Source organism: Vanellus vanellus, assembly GCF_965231255.1.
Source record: "Vanellus vanellus genome assembly, chromosome: 3".
Taxonomy (NCBI): Eukaryota; Metazoa; Chordata; class Aves; order Charadriiformes; family Charadriidae; genus Vanellus; species Vanellus vanellus.
The window spans coordinates 76,677,304-76,684,702 of record NC_138907.1 but is presented as its reverse complement, the minus strand read 5'-3'; positions in this window follow the sequence as shown (position 1 = coordinate 76,684,702).

The following is a 7,399-nucleotide window of genomic DNA, read 5'->3' as shown; positions in this document are numbered from 1 at the left end:
ATATAAACCAAGGAAAAAATAAAACCTCTGTAAGAAAGATGAGTAACGTTTTAACGTGCCTGTAGTTATAAGTAAGCAACTCCCGCTGAGGATGGCTGAGTTGAAAATCCTCGTTAAAGTAATTATACTGAATGATATGTGGGAAGCATTATCAGAGGGGCAATGGGGCAAGGCTCTGGTGAGTAGAAGGGGAAGGGGGCTTTCAGTGGCCATCTAACACCCCGGCACCTTGAGGCTGCAGGAGCCAGTGGGGCTGCCCTGCTGTACACAGCCAGCGTGGCTGTGGTCCACCCGTGCTGTCTCAGCTGGGAGCACAGACCTGCCCTGACAACACGGCAAGTCCCATCTACTTCCACCAATTACAGCAATTCTGCACTTTTTCTTAAAAATACATATAATTTTTTCTTGTTTTCTCTTCTTGTCCCCTGCTTGTTACTTTGTCCTCAATAAATGGATAAAGCAGTGATCTGTGCAATTGTAGAAATACTTTTCTCTACCTCACCAACCTCTTTGGACATCTTCCTACTCCCTTTGAACATGCTCAGTTTCACCTTCAATTGTCACATTTTTTAAAACTTTTTGTCCTTTTTTTTTCATTTTTCTCTGAATTTCCTCCAACATTTTCCTTGTCAGTTCTGATGGAAGGACGCCCCCAGATGAATGCTGTGTTCACACCAAGACCTACCTGTGGAAGTCTAGCTCGGGAAAAGCCTCCACTTATTTTACGCTTGACCAATGTTCCTGCCTGGGATGCACTTGCCTTTGTGCCAGTGCCTCCTGTACGGCCCAAGATCAGCTCTCCTTCTAGTTTGGGCTGTGCTGTGCAAAAGAAACACCTCTACTGTCTGTCTTTATGTATCTGATGTTCCCCTTAGATAGGAAGCATTTCACATTTGTCTTTAAGTCTCAGTTTGTTTGCACTCCAATTTTCCAATATATCTAGCTCACGCAGTATTTTAAGTCTGCGTCTCCAAATCACTCCTCAATTTACTATAATCCACAGACTCTACTGTATACATTTTCACATGGTACTTTCATACTGTATGAAAGTGTCAAGCAGAGATGAACTTGAGCCTTTAAAAGATCCATCGAGGCCCATCGCATCCTCTTCACTTATTGCAATACTGATTTGACTGTGAAAATTGTCCTCTCTGTTTGACGATTGCAGAGGAACATTTACCTCAAGAAAGGCTCTTAGGCCTAAATAGCCTTCATGTGTCAGACTGCCCCGGTGTCTTCTGTGCTTAAGTACTACAGAGCCACCAGAGTATTCCCACACCCCTCCTTCAGCCTCACACCCGTTTTGGGGTGGTTTGTCAGCTGTCAGGGCCTCCTTTTAACATGCTGCTTTTTTTCCCCTCCAGTACTGAGCAAAATATGAAGGGCTCAGACCTTTTGGTTGCTGGCTGTGGCTTGCAAAATGCAGATGTACAGTAAATGACAAGCCTTGCGCGGGGCGTTGAAAGGAAGCGGTGGTGGGAAGCATTTTGGTTTAAGGAGAAATAATGTGGGTGCGGTGCAGTACTGAAAGAAAATTGGATAGAAAATTAAATTGGGGGGTGAAAACCTACTTTTAACAGGCCTTTGAAAATCTGACTGTGGCCAGGCCCTGTCTGAAGTGATTTAGAGCCATAACTATTTCCTGGGGCTTGCATTTTCCATAAGGGAAAACATCTGATAGCAGAGCAAGAGGTTTGTTCTTTCTGAGTACATCCAGAGCCTTATCGTTCTTATGGGAGAAAACAGAGGACACTTGCTACCCTGCACATAGCACAGATGTCTGGCTATTCTCCATGCCATGTGAGATCTTTTGGGCACGCAGAGAAAACGAGAACTCATATGGCGAGAGATGCATCCCTTTGCAGTAGAGAAGAGACAGCATCTCACCCAAGCAGACATCATATTTGACGAAGAACTGCCAGGAGAGAGATATGCATAAAGAGGTGATGCATGTAATTACTATATCCGCTGAGTTTATCACAGAAATATACTTTTTTTTTTTTTTTCTACAATCAGGATTCTCTGTGCTTATTTTTTAGATCAAGTTGTTCACTGTGAAAAACAGAATAAAATAGAAAGCCTGCTTACTGCTGAACATTATAAGCCTGGGAGAGGAGCTGGACAGGAGTTGAGTGAAACTTGTACCATGGTATCCAAAAAACACAAACACAGAGTAATGATACCACTATGCCTACTGGCCCTCTGCTTCACCACTAGCAAGCTAAACTTTTGAAATACCTCACTTGTTCAACCTCCCCGATGTGGAGAGAGCTTGTCCTACAACCAGCTACAAAGGAAGGACTCCAGACTGTCAGGATGATCTTTACATCAAGTTTTGATATGTTTAGCTATGCAATTCCCTGCTTCTACTACCAATGTTTGGGTAAGTAATCTAAACAAATGCATTTTGCCACCTTCTGTTTAATTAAATTTATGTTGCCTAAGTAGCAGTATCTGTGCAGAGCCTCTGCTTTCCACTCTTTTGTTTTTCTTGGAGAGTATAAGAAGCCTATAGAGTTGACTGAAATGAAATAATTTTCTGTATGGATTAGAAAAAATATTTTTATGGCAATATATCTATTCAGCCATCTACCTGTAAAAGTTAAAATAGGTGGTTGTCTCAAAATAAAACGGGGGGTAGCTGTATTGGGTGGACAGTTTGGCAGACATTTTCATTTACCAGAAATCAATGAAAAGCTAATAAGTAAGATTTGCTGGTGTCTAATGCAGCAATTAAACTTTCTTCTACCTTTTTCTTATGCTATAAAACAGGCAAAGCCTTGGATGTCACACTCCCAGAATACGATCTCAGTCCTCTAGGAAAACCTGTAATTCTCTGTAACAAAGGGTTATCAGCAAGTTTTGTGGAGTCGCAAGTGGCCAGTTGACTAATTTGCTTACTAACATAGTTTGGCCCATTGCAATCTAAGATCTTGGTAGTCACTGTTAGACTAAGATACTGCAACAGGATGAGAAACAGCAGCAAAAAGCAAATTTATGACTGAGGAGTTATTAACCCAAGGAAATAAATCAGCCTATTGTTAGGCTTTGTCTTTGCATGAGGTGTCACTGCTTTGGTGTGTTTAACTTCTAGCGCTCCACTAGGACTACAGCCCAAATACCCCAGTGTTTGGGAAAAAGCCAGAGGACAGCATAAGATTTGCACACTCAAACCCATGACATTTCAAATGGCTATTCTGACCTGGCGCTCACAGGAGGGAAAGCTGCACCGTGTTAAAAGCAGATCTCTCTGCAGTTCCAGGGTAGGGGTCCCTGGGAGCCCCGAGGGGTATTGGGGAGTACCTGTGCTGCTTGCATGGGACAGCACACTGCTGGCGCCTACTGCTGCCCTGGGCACCCCATGCTCCCCTTCCAGCTGAAGGACAGAAGTAGACACTTCTTGCACGTCAGTCATCTGACCTGCTTAGACCCCTGCTTTCTGAGAAGAATTGCACCAAGAAGTACTTATTTTCCACTGAGGACAAAGGGAAAGTGGATAACCTGGGTGCGCATTTGGAGCGGACATCTTCCTCGTTTGCAAATGAAGACCTAAAAAAAAAAAAAAAGACAGACCTACAGACAGCTGCATCTGGTTTGACAAATTACAGCCCTGAGCCTTCCTAGTGGAGGACCTGAGCACCAGCAGGCAGGAACTGGTGGTCGCTGCGGTACGTGCAGATAAAACCTCAGGGCAGGGACAGAGGAAATGGTTCAGCAGCAGCTCCTGTGGGTCACCACTGCCCCGCAGACACCGGCAGAGCATTTTGCTGCAAACCATCTCCCCCCAGTTACCAGCCGCTTAGCAGCTGTGCAGCATTGCTGAGAGCATCACTAAGTCTTTGAGGAATTTTGTTCTCAGGTGAGCCAGCTGTGGGGAGCTGGTTGAGCAGAGTCTGTGCCTGTAATGACCCATGCTGCTCCCAGCCACAGGTGACCCTCTGAAATGCAACAAACCTTGCCCTGCGGTGCTCTGGGGGGGCATTTCCACTGAAGCACAACCCTCTTGCCCTCTTCCTACCCGGGACAAGTGACTCAGCTGCTGGCACTGCAGGTACCTGTGCCCAGGTGATGGGCATCCAGCACTGCTGCTGCCTCTCTGAGAAGAGCCTAGCCTCTTGAAGGAACGTTTTCAAGAATTTCTCTAAGCAGTCCCCTTGTAGGGATGCCAAGGGCAGATGGTGATACCCCTGGGCTAGGTTCTGGTTTTCCTCTGCACAGCCTCAGCACGCAGAGGGATGGACTGCAAGTGGAGGTGGCTGCTGGTGCCATCCTTGGGTGACCTGGGTTGCTTTCACCGACCTCAGGGGGAGTTGGACAGCCCTGAGGTCATTTGCTTTTAATGCTGAGGGTGATGGGAGGGTCTGGTTTGCCCTACAGCACAGGAAATGCAAATGTGGTCTGAAAACCAGGTGCTGAGGGTAGCCAGGCAAGAGCAGCAGCATCCAGGCTACTGAATACAAGATTTTTAGTCGGGATAGAGAAACTTCACAAGAGCAGAAGGGTAACCCTGCTGACAGCCATTGGCACTTTTTGCCTCTGGACAGGCAGTGAATTTGGCCTTGAGGCTGTGGAGGGGGACCCAGAAACCAGCTGGAGTAATTATTGGGTACATTTGTGATAGCAGCCTCATTTCTTCTTTTCCTTTTTTTCTTTTCTTTCTTTTTTTTTTTTCTTTCTCCTCTTTGTTCACCTGAATAGTAGATACTAAAAGGTTAGATATACTATGCAACACATCCACAGTAGTGCTGTGTATATGTATACGCATGGCAATCTTCTATTTCTGGTACAGTTAGCCTCTTTTTGAAATGCATCTTTTACTGCTAACAGCTAGTTTTAAGCTGTGCATGAAAACTGTGACACTGAAACCTCCTTCCTTCCCTCTGCACGTACTGAATCTGACAAGAGGATGAACAGCAGAAGCAGCCGCATTGCTGATAATCCAAGGTAAATTCAGGCAGGAGGAGCCTCTCAAGTTGAAGTGTATTCCTTATCTCCACATCCCCATGGCTCAGGTTTCCATAATGCCTGAGTGCCTGAAATCACTCACATTCAGGAGGGAAGCATTGCCCTTTTGGTTGCTGCTGTATAAAATGTCCTGCGTTTGGGAAGAACGATGCTCCTGCCGGAGTCATACTAAAATCAGTGTGCACGTACTGCCTTGGCCCTGAGTACCAGATGCCTCTCAGGTGACTGCTATTACAGCACCCTTTATTTATTTCACCTTCATCTTCTTTACAAGGGGAGAATCATGTCCCTATTTATCGGCAGCGGGCTGGTAAAATTGAGCTGTTTTGGTTCTTTAACCTTTTAGCAGGGTTCATTTCTGGGGCAATTTCGGTATGTGTGAATGCAGTCCATGCATGGTGCTCCTTACGACTCTCCCAGCAGAGCCTTGCAGATAGCCCTGCAATACTGCTCATTTTCTACAAAGACAACAGCTTTGTCTGGCAAAACTGCCAGTGTACCATCAGGAGAGTTTCAACAGAGAAATACCAGGGCATCTAAAAGCCATTAAGGTGAATAGCTACCAAGCATCAGGCTGGAGAAATGCAATATCCTCCAGTCTCCAAGGAAATGTTTACCATGAAGGATATTTTTCTTAAGCAAATACTCAATTAATCCATCAGGGAATTGTTTTAAATTCACGTATGAACAGCAGTGGGGGCAGACACTGCAGCGAAGGTAAGGGGGTACTGCCTGGATTTCTACAAAATGCAAGTTAGTGGAGGGAGCTGCAGTTGTCCAGAGTGACCTCCACCCAGACTTCAGGTTCTCGGGGTCAGCTTGGTTTGTAGACTGGTCATATGGAGCTTCCCAGCCAGCCTGCAGTGGTAGAGGTGTACTGGAGGTAATAAATGTGGAGAAGATTCGGCCCATCAGAAATAGTTTCTTGAGGGGAAGGGAGAAGATGGAGACGCACTGAAGAACTTCATTGTCTAAAATTGGATTTTCCCTTAGGTCTAACTAAAAATAAATTAGCTAATAGTATATTCAATTAATTTTACCAAATTTGAGCAATTCTTTTAATTAGGAGGGAAGAACTTAATCTCACAGAAAACAGACAATTTCCAAAGGCTGGCACAAGAGTATGCCACCAGAGTATGTCCCTATGAATTGCTGTGAGATGAGGAACACACGGACTTACACAGAAAGTATAATTACATGCAAGTAGCAGAAACAACAGTGCAATGGGATCTATTTAACCTTGAGGAAGCGACATGTGCTTCTGGGAGGACAGGTATTGTGGAGCTTTTAATTTCTTTTAGTGAAAGAGATTGGCAAGATAGAGTATTATAATAAAATCAGAATTTCATCTTATTGCTAAGGCTAGGCAAATTAATTGAGTGTCCTTATACAGGTACTGGTGAGGGGAAGAGGAACTGCAGCTTTCACAGTCATGTTTCTGAAAAGCATATTTATCCGCAGCTTAGCAAATGCCACAAGAAATTTATTTATTAAACCGGCCGGAAGCAGGAGGGGAGAGACCTTGTGTGATCATGACTTTACTGAAGTTACAGAGCGATGGCACCAGTTCCAGATGTAGATGTCAGGGCACTGGGATGGTTGTGCCTTTGCCTCCTCCCCAGCACTCACTGGTGTGAAAGGCCTTGTGATGGCAGACACATAAACTCCACAGCTTTAAAAATGCTTATGTTGGGTTGCTTTCAATGCCTGGTACTATATATTCATACATACTCAGACTTTGGAGTCTTTATTTAATTCTTATTTCTAGCTACTCCTCTCCACTATCTCACTGACAGCGCAAAGAGACAAAATGCAAAATAATGCAAGTGTTTGCTGCCTCCCATTCCTTATTAAGGCAGCTGTTAACCTGCTGGTGGTAAGCTATGCAATTTTATTATTTCTTTAACCGGCTTAACAGAATTGCGTGTGGGATTGCAAACGATAAGATTTGACAAAACTCTTTCTACCTATTTTACAAACTCATCTTTTCCTGCACTATGTGTTTATTTCCATTTTCTGTCTGTCCAGTTGAACAATAAAAGAAGGCAATTTAGTATTTCCTCCACTCTCTTGTTATTTGAGGATCTGAACTAGGGAATATACTGAGACAGGAGCCAAAGTTTCCCAGCTGAATCCAGCTGGATAAACAGAAAACTGCCTCTTTCTGCTCCCTGACGCAGTCAAATGCTGAAATGCTAAGTATCTAAATATTATAAGTACTTCAGGTGCCACATTAATCCAGAAAAGAAAGGAAAAGAAAAGAAAAGAAAAGAAAAGAAAAGAAAAGAAAAGAAAAGAAAAGAAAAGAAAAGAAAAGAAAAGAAAAGAAAAGAAAAGAAAAGAAAAGAAAAGAAAAGAAAAGAAAAGAAAAGAAAGGAAAGGAAAAGAAAAGAAAAGAAAGGAAAAGAAAAGAAAAGAAAAGAAAAGAAAAGAA